The 7,826-nt window shown below is 36.2% G+C and overlaps 2 pseudogenes; both read right to left on the bottom strand.

Annotated features, from left to right (window-relative positions):
- Positions 1-205: 205 nt before the first annotated feature.
- Positions 206-321, bottom strand: LOC112486009 (annotated as a pseudogene).
- Positions 322-4,106: 3,785 nt separating this feature from the next.
- LOC112485815 lies at positions 4,107-4,225 on the bottom strand (annotated as a pseudogene).
- Positions 4,226-7,826: the final 3,601 nt, after the last annotated feature.

Raw genomic sequence — 7,826 nt, 5'->3', positions numbered from 1 at the left:
TCTCAGGAAAACTTTTCCTAACTTTTCCCACAAAGGAATACATGCTACTTCTTTAAGTCACATTCTATATTCTGCACTTACTTCAATGTATTGTTATTGCTCTTCATGTGTTTGTCTCCTTTTGATTAAACTGTGACCTCTCTGAAGACAGAGTGTATATTTCAATGTTTGTTGTTGTTTGTTTTTTTTTATTTTTTTTTATTTATGCCTACAGCACCTGGTCTTTCTAGGTGGTCTCCAATCCAAGTACTAACCAGGCCTGACCCTGCTTAGCTTCCGAGATCAGACATCGGGCTTGTTCAGGGTGGCATGGCCGTAGACCATAGACTGTGGCTCCACTGGGGCACAAATCCAGGACTTTCTGCGTGTAAAGCAGATGCGCCAACCGCTACACAATGGAATCACATCCTAGATTTCAATGTTTATATTCTCAGAATAGCATGATGCATGATGCAAATACATGCACAAGTCATTCATGTCTTCATGTTTTATTATGTATTGTGCACTAGACACTGTGCTCTTGAGTTGACAATTCAAATTGAGCAAAAAAGCCAAGGTCCCTGTTCTCCATGAGCTTACTATCTGAGAGAGAAACTGATGTTATTCAAGTGATAATACTCACAAATATATGATTACAAGTTGAAATAAGTGCTCTGAAAGAAACACACACACACGCACAAACCTCTGACCTGGGCTGGAGCATGGAGGAGGAAGACTGGCTAAAGATCACTTCTTTAGGGAAGTACTGTTTACTTGCCATCTGAAGGATGAGTAATTAGTGATGAGGTTGAAGAGAAGATAATGGGCCAGAATATAAGGGATCTTTGAAAGGCCATAATAAAGATTTAGTTCTTTATTCTCAGAGCATAAATTAGGCATCAAAGGGATATAAGAAGTTGACTGACATTATCAGACTTGTAATTTGCAAAGATGCTCAGGCTGCAATTTAAAGACTGAAGAGACAAATATTTGTTGACTGAATTAACAAATTAAGTGAACTAACACAATTAGCTAATTTTTTTATTAAAGTGCAGTTCGCATGTAATATATGTTTCAGGTGTACAACATGTGCTTCTTTCTACATTTATATACTTTACAATGTGATCACCATGATAGGTCAAGTAACCATCCATCACCATACAAATGATTACAGTGTTGACTATATTCCCCGTGCTCTGCATTACATCCCTGTGACTTATTTATTTTATAGCTGGAAATTTGTACCTCTTATTCCCCTTCACCCTTTTCACCCATTTCCCCCATTTCCCTCTCCTCTGACAACCATCAATTTATTCTCTGTATCTAGAAGTTTGTTTCTGTTTCATTTTGTTTATTTTGTTTTCTTAGATTCCACATGTAAGGGAAATTATACAGTATTTGTCTTTAACTTATTTCACTTAGCATAATACTCTCTAGCTACATCTATGTTGTCACAAATGGCAAGATTTCATTCTTTTTGTTACTGAACAATATTGTGTATGTGTGCGTCACATCTTCTTTATCCATTCATTTATTGATGGACACCTAGGTTATTTCCATATCTTGGCTATTGTAAATAATGCTGCAGTGAATATAGAGGTGTATCTTTTTTACATTAAGTGTTTTTGTTTGCTTTAGATAAATGTCCAGAAGTCAAATTGCTGTGTCATAATGATAGTTTTATTTTTAACTTTTTGAGGAAACTCCATACTGCTTTCCACAGAAGCTGCACCAATTTACAATCCCACTAATAGTAAACAAGGGTTCCCTTTTCTCCACATCCTCGCTAACACTTACTTGTTGACATTTTGATAATAGTCATTCTAATAGGTATGAGATGATGTCTCATTGTGGTTTTAATTTGCATTTCCTTGATATTGGTAATGTTAAACATCTCTTCATATATCTGTTACTCATCTTTCCTTGGAAAAATGTCTATTCAGGTCCTCTGCCCATTTTTTAATAGGATTGTTTGGGTTTTATTTTTAATGCCGAATCGTATGAGTTCTTTATATACTTGGATATGAACACCTTATTGGATATGTCATTTACAAATATCTTCTCCTGTTCAGTAAGTTGTCTTTTCAGTTTGTCGATGGTTTCCTTCTCTGTGCAAAAGCTTTTTGGTTTGACATAGTCCAGTTTGTTTATTATTTTTCTTTTATTGCCCTGGAAAACATACACAAAAAAATATATATTGCTAAGACCATATTGAAGAGTTTACTGCCTTTGCTTTCTTCGAGGAGATTTATGGTTTCAGATCTTACATTTGAGTCTTTAATCTTTTTTGAGTTTATTTTTGTATATGATGAAAGAAAGTGGTCCAGATTCACATTTTTACCTGTATCTATTTAGTTTTCTCAACACCATTTATTAAAAACACTGTCATTTCCTCATTCTTGCTTCCTTTGTCATAGATTAATTGACCATATAAGGGTGGGCTCATTTCTGGGCTTTCTATTCTTTTCCATTATTCTATGTGTCTGGTTTTGTGCCAGTATCATACTGTTTTGATTACTATAGTTTGGTAATATAGTTTAAAATTAGGGTGCTAATTCTTGAGTATTCATATTATGTTAACCCCATCTAATTGGAATTTGAATGTTAACATCTTCTAGTATAGCACTGTCCAATAGAAGTATAACATGAGCCACAGATGTAATTTTAAATTTTCTAACAGCTGCATTTTAAAAGTTAAAAAAAGAAATTAATTTTATTAATGCATTATACATAACTAATATATCCAAAATACTATCACTTCAACATGTGATCAAAATTAAAAACGTTATTAATGAGAATTTTACTTTTTTGTCCTAAGTGATTGAAATCCAGTGTGTATTTTACATGTATAGCATATCCCAATTTGGATAACCAATTTCAAGTGTTCAATAGTCGCTGTGGCTAGTGGCTACCTTATTGGACAGTGTAGTTGTAATGCCTTCACTCAGGGGTTCCCAAACCTGACTACAGTAGTCATTGGAAGTATACACAGACACTTATTAAAAATATTTCCCAGCAGCTCTATCTATTTTGATTAAATACCTCTAGGGAGAGGCCCAGAAATCTGTTTTGATCGAGTACACCAGGTGATGCTGACGCAACAGTCTACAGACAAGCATATGAGAATTACTGCCTTGCCTCAAAATTGTGCATATAATAAAACCTTTGTGAATATAATGAAACCTCTCACATCCTGGGAATATATGAGCAATGTCATGGGAAGCTTAGTAGGGAGGATATTTGGGACACCTTTCAAATCATTTCCAAAATTTATTACCATCACTATTTTCTAAAAGTTTAATCTGGAGAATCTAGTTCCTGAAAAGATAGCAAACTAACACTATTACTTCCTGGAGTTCCTAAGTCTCATCTTGAAGATATTATGTAAGTGAGAGAGTGGTGACTGATCTGGGAGCCTAACCCAGAAACTGAGAAACCTATAGGAAAATGAAAGGGAGTTGGGTCCCATTGTGGTTGAGAAAGGGAAGCCTGTAGTCATAGATGAACATGATGGAAGTAAGGGATAGAATGGAGGGATAACATCTCTGATTATGCCTTTTCTGCTCACATTACCTTGGGTGTATCACAGCCCATCCCAACTCACGGTGGGCATAAGAACAGCAGGGAAGCCCAGCACCTGTCCAAGGAGAAAGAGTAACATCAATAAAAATGATAACTATGCATACAAGTTGGCTTAGAACAGTTCTTATCTTCTCTTTCCTCCATCCTGAGGTCTAGGTGATACCAGAGCGGACAGTAGCTCTTGGAAAAGGGATGGCAAATGCAGGGGTAACCTGAGGGGCATGTTCTAATCATGGAAGGGCAGTTTGGGACTAGTAGAGCCCAGACTGTAATACCAAGGCTCATCCATTCTCCTCTTTACCCACCATTCCCCACCCCCAAAATATCACTCAGGCTTTTGATCCTCCCTTTCAAGTATGAATTATAGCTGAAGCTGTTGATATTTCTAAGGAAATGTGAGATCACAAGAGGAAATATTATAGCATCTGAGCAGTATAATTCCATAAAATAAATTTTTTAGAAAACTAGACAATTTGTACTAGAGGAGCAGAATTAATGAACAAAAAATGTGAGAAATTTTATTTTATTATTTTATTTTTTTTAAATGCCTACAGCACCTGGTATTCCTAGGTGGTCTTCCATTCAAGTACTAACCAGGCCCGATCCTGCTTAGCTTCCAAGATCGGATGAAATCGGGCACGTTCAGAGTGGCATGGCCGTAGATAAGAAATTTTAAATGAATGAAAGAAATACCTCCAAAGACATAAGGGAGAATATTATGAAGCAATAATAAACTGGAATACTGGTTATGAAAAATATAGCAACTAAAATAAATTTAGTAGATGGGTTGACCATCGAATAACAAATCAGTAAGGTAGGAATTAGGGAACTCTCCCAGAAAGTATCTAGAAGCAATAAAGAGACAGGAAACACCAAATTAAAGGATATGAAGAGAACCCTGATAACAAATCTGATGACATTACAAGAAAAGTTATAGAAAAATATCCTCATAAGTATATATGAAAACTCCTAAACAAAATAATAGCTAATTGAATATAAATATACACATATATATACAAATATATACGTGTATATTAAAATAAATGAATTTAGTAAGGCTTAGGATACAAAGTCAATATACAAATATCAATTGTATTTCTATATGGTAGTAATGAACAAATCCAAAAGTGAAATTAAATAATTCTTTTCAAAATCACATCAAAAAAGATAAAATACTTACATATACATCTAGAAAAGACATGCAAAAACTAGTACACTGCAAACTACAAAGCATTGTTAAATGAAAATAAAGACAGTCTAAATAAATGTGTGGCATTCCCTTTTCATTGGTTTAAGACACACTATTGTTAAGATGCCAATTATCTCCAAATCCATCTATGTATTTCACACAATCTCTGTCGAAATCCCAGCAAGCTCTTTTGTAGAAACTGATAAACTGATCTTAAAATTTATATGAATATGCAAAGGATCTAGAATAGCCAACCCACTTTTGAAAAAGAAGAGCAAAGTAGGAGGATGTAATTACCCAATTTGAAAATTTACTATTATGTTATGGTAATCAATTATGTTATGGTAACCAATATGGTATTGGTGTAAAGATAGACATATAGGTCAATGAAACAGAATAGGAAGTCCAGATATAAATCTTTATATTTGTGGTCACTTAATTTTCGACAAGATGTTAAGGTAATTCAAGGAGGAAGGATAGTCTTTTCAACAAATGGTGCTCGGACAATAAAACATCCATATGCAAAAAAGAATTCAAACCATTACTTTGCACTATATGTATAAATCTAAATGTTGGAGATAAAACTATAAAACTTCTACAAAATATAGAAGACAATTTTGAGGACCTTGGGCTAGGTAAAAATATACAAACAGCAAAAATATTAAGGAGAGGGTTGTTACACATGACAAGCATGTGCCAAGAACTGGGGAATGTGAATATCTTAATTTTGTCTTTCACAATCTGAAAGAGAAAACACTGAGCTATTACCAGCATAATTTTAAAAATTACTGGTAGAATAAGGAAATTATATTTACATTTGTAGAATACTTTACTGTTTACAGAGCTCTTGCACACACATTTTCTCACTTAATTTTCAAAATAGCCCTATGAAATAGGTATAACTATCTCTATTTTACAGATGAAGAAATTAACTGAGACAGTGTGGTCCCCCAGCTTGTGGCAAAGGAGATTTAAACTCAGTGCTTTTTCCGTTGATGTAAGAGAACACTGCCCAGAGCAAACTGCTCTTCTCCAATTACTTTGCAACTGTGTTTACACTAAGCAATCCTACCTCCCTTACTTTGCTGATCTAATCAGATTCTTTTTCCCCAGACATTTGGAATAGGACAATAGTGAGTCTCCGTGACTATATGCGTTGATACCTGGGAGTTGTGGAGTGGCTGTATTTTTTTAATAAGGTACTTGGAGAAGAGAGAAAACTGGCCTTCAAAAAAAGAAGAATGAGACCAATTAAGTGACGAAAGGCCATGTGGTCACAGAGGCAAACACACATTTACACTGTGGTAGCCATGGAGATGTGTCACCCAGATCCCCTTTCAAAGAAGGACTTGCTACCCAGCCACAAGGAGTGCCGGTCAGCAGTCTCCAGCTGTCAGCTATAGCTTCAGAGAGGCCTCTTTCCCAAGACCATACCCTTTCTGGGGCAGCCTGAATCCGGTGACTGAGTGAGGCCAGATATAAAGTAAGAGGCAGTTCTGTCTGATGTGGTACATTGTAAAGGAAAATGCCTTCTTCAGAGCTAATCATCAGGTTGTCTGATGCTCTGTGAGACCTGCATCACAATTTAAATTCTCTCTGGCCAATCATGCTTTCTTCCCTTTCTTTTCACAGGAATTGATCTCAAATAACTCCTATTGGCATCTATTTCTGAATAACCAAAACTGCAACACATCATAAAACATATCCATACAAAATAAAATTCAGACTGTCATGCTTTCTGGTTACTTGTTCTTGCCTCTTGTGTGGACACAGCTGCACTTCCACTTCCTGGCTTTCATCTTAAGCTGGTTTAAGTGCAAACAAAGGGCTTTGACCAGAACATTAATTTTCTGTTTCAATACTGCCAATAATAGCCATGTAATCTTGGGCAAATCTTTCTATTTCTTTGGGTTTTTATTTTCTTATCTGTCCTTCAAGGGGTCAGGAAAGACCCTTCTAATCCTTACTCTATAGTCAACCAGACAGTTGACTACACACAGTGCCGCTGAGCCACCAAAATGGTTTTAACCATTCTTAATATATACTTGCTCACTGTATTTCAGTCTCTTTCCTAGAAAGCATTCCCAGATTTCTAACTGTTAAACTGAACCCAATTATGATTTTGGCAAAGGACCAGGCCCAAAATAGTTAGGAGAGCTGCACCATGATGCCCAGTGCAGGGACGGGAGACAGAGAGGATAGGGTGCAGTAAGATGTTTCAATCCTATACTGAAGGAGCTGGGCTGTATCTCTGCTCCACTGAAGTGGAAAAGGGAAGGAAAAGGGCTTGAGAAACTGAATAGGAATTCAGTGACAGCCCTATGTAAATTCCCTTTCTCTGTCCCTGCCCTGTCTCTGCTGTTATAGCCAATACTCTGGCTCTGTACCCCAATAACCCAAAGTTCCCTCCTTTAGGACTACTCAAGCCTCACTTTTCCTTTGAAACTGCCATTCAATGATACCACCATAATCGCTGATGTTCCCATTAAAACTTCAGTTCCATGGTGTTGCTTACTTAACTTAGGTAAGTAATTAGCTGTGATGCTGTCAAGGATCCTTACTGGTTTAATAATTGTCCTTTTCCAGTGCCTGTGGAAAAAAAAAATACAGATTATATAAGAAGACTAAATGGGGGAAATATGACAAAAGTTCCAAATGTGCAGCCTTTATGTTTCCGATCAGTAGTTTCAGAACTTTCTCTGTGATGTTAAATGGAAATCTAGATGATTTTATTCTCTTGAGGATCAATACTCCCTCTTATTGCTCCTAACTCCCAAATTTTGTCTTAAGCAAAGCCACACAGATTATGTCATCTAACCTCTTTTCCTAGTGTAAACTTGTAATCTAGCCTGAAAATCCAGGCAGACTCTCTTTGACTCCATGGGTAGCTGGTACCCCTAAGTATCTCCAAAAGAGACTAGCTATATGATTTCTCTGGACGCTTCTTCCTCACAACCCAATAGATTTTACTAAACTCTTTCAACTTCGATACTTCCTCCAGCACTACTTAATCGGTGGTGCTCCAACTAAGGTTTTAAAATTACCATTCTTCCTTACTCTGCTCAATCATTCAAAA

Source organism: Pteropus alecto, unplaced genomic scaffold (assembly GCF_000325575.1).
Source record: "Pteropus alecto unplaced genomic scaffold, ASM32557v1 scaffold25, whole genome shotgun sequence".
NCBI lineage: Eukaryota > Metazoa > Chordata > Mammalia > Chiroptera > Pteropodidae > Pteropus > Pteropus alecto.
The sequence above is the reverse complement of the archived record's forward strand: the minus strand, read 5'-3'. Positions and strand labels throughout refer to the sequence as shown.